Genomic DNA, 1,424 nt, shown 5'->3' on the forward strand with positions numbered 1-1,424 from the left:
CTCATCATCAGAGAGTGATGATGAAGAAGAGAGGAGAAGTGATGCTGGTAGTCGTCCTCCATCTTTAGCTGTTAGGAGGAGACACTCATCAAGACAAGAAGCAAGAGATGACAAATAATAATAACTTTAAAAACAAACACACTTTAATACTAATAATAATAATGATGACAACAGTAATAATAACTCAGACACAATACATTATTCATACATACATGTACATTAGTTAACAGTTAATTGTAAATACTATTAACAATACAAAGTTTTATGTCAGCAAATTTTACGAATAAAATATAACAACACTAAACAGACAATATGGGAACCTTTATGGTCAAAACTTTCTCAGATATTTTCTTTTAATTTCTTCTGCTAGATCATTTCTTTGAACTACACCTGATTCTAAAACCTCTACAATAGTAGCCCAAGTGTAAGGAAGTGGAGTAGTAACTCTCCAGTGATTAAAAACAGCACGATAACATTCCATCAAATCAGGACTATATTGAGATTTGAAACCATCCAACACATGTTGATCAATGTCAAGCATTGTCCCAATTTTTATCCATTCCTTGGGAGCTTTGGCAGCAACTTCTATCATTAGCTCTCTAATGCTGGGATTAACAACTGGAGGAGGTTCTATTACAAATTATTGATTATTAACAAATTATTGATTATTAAAGACAATTCCATTTTAATGATTGGCTTACCATCATCATCTCTTACTACAAGAGGTAGCAATAAAAGATCTGAGCATGCTATAGTGAGTATTAAACTAAGAAAGATATGGTAATAAAAACTTACTAATTGCAATAGATAATGATGGATCTCTTGTTCCAGTAATAGTAATGCTGTGTGTAAAACTATTGGAATAAGGTGGGCCTTGAACACGCAAAGACACCTTACTAAGACCACCATCATTAGAATGATGACGATCAATATCAGGTTTACGTATCTAAATAATAAATAAATAATATCACCAAAAGTAGATAAGGAGCAGCATCATACATTAACTGCATAGCCAGAGGGAGGGTTGGCTATGCAAGACTACTGTATTTATAACAAGCGTAACAGGGTAAAAAATATTCCTATAATTGATTTCACCACCTTGCAAGTACAGCTTGATTATTATTAAGACTTATAGAGGCTCTCTCTACCTTGTGAATCTTGTAGAGAAGTCTTTAGACACTATCTTTATGTTCTCTTGCTGTTAGAAACAGGGGCGGATCTAGGATTGGATTTTTGGGTGGGCCTTGATGGTTTGGGTGTGGTAATTAGTGGGTGTGGCCAACAAGGCCTGCATTCAAAGTCAAAATTTTGAAGATTAAAGCTGTTAAAATGAGCTCGTTTGTGGTTTACACATTGTTTGGATAGTCATGCTTCACAGTTTACATAGTCATCCACATGAAAAAGTTGATTTTAAATTACTGCAC

General features: G+C 34.1%; 1 long non-coding RNA gene across 1 annotated transcript; it reads right to left on the minus strand.

The window, feature by feature from the left end:
* Positions 1-6: 6 nt before the first annotated feature.
* Positions 7-1,049, minus strand: LOC109592893 (uncharacterized). The gene is made up of 3 exons (XR_002190620.1): positions 796-1,049; positions 702-749; positions 7-630 (listed from the first exon to the last, which is right to left on the minus strand). It is a non-coding gene; the product is annotated as an uncharacterized LOC109592893 (long non-coding RNA).
* Positions 1,050-1,424: the final 375 nt, after the last annotated feature.

The sequence above is a fragment of the Amphimedon queenslandica genome, unplaced genomic scaffold, assembly GCF_000090795.2.
Source record: "Amphimedon queenslandica unplaced genomic scaffold, v1.1 AMPQUscaffold_3597_Cont24411, whole genome shotgun sequence".
NCBI lineage: Eukaryota > Metazoa > Porifera > Demospongiae > Haplosclerida > Niphatidae > Amphimedon > Amphimedon queenslandica.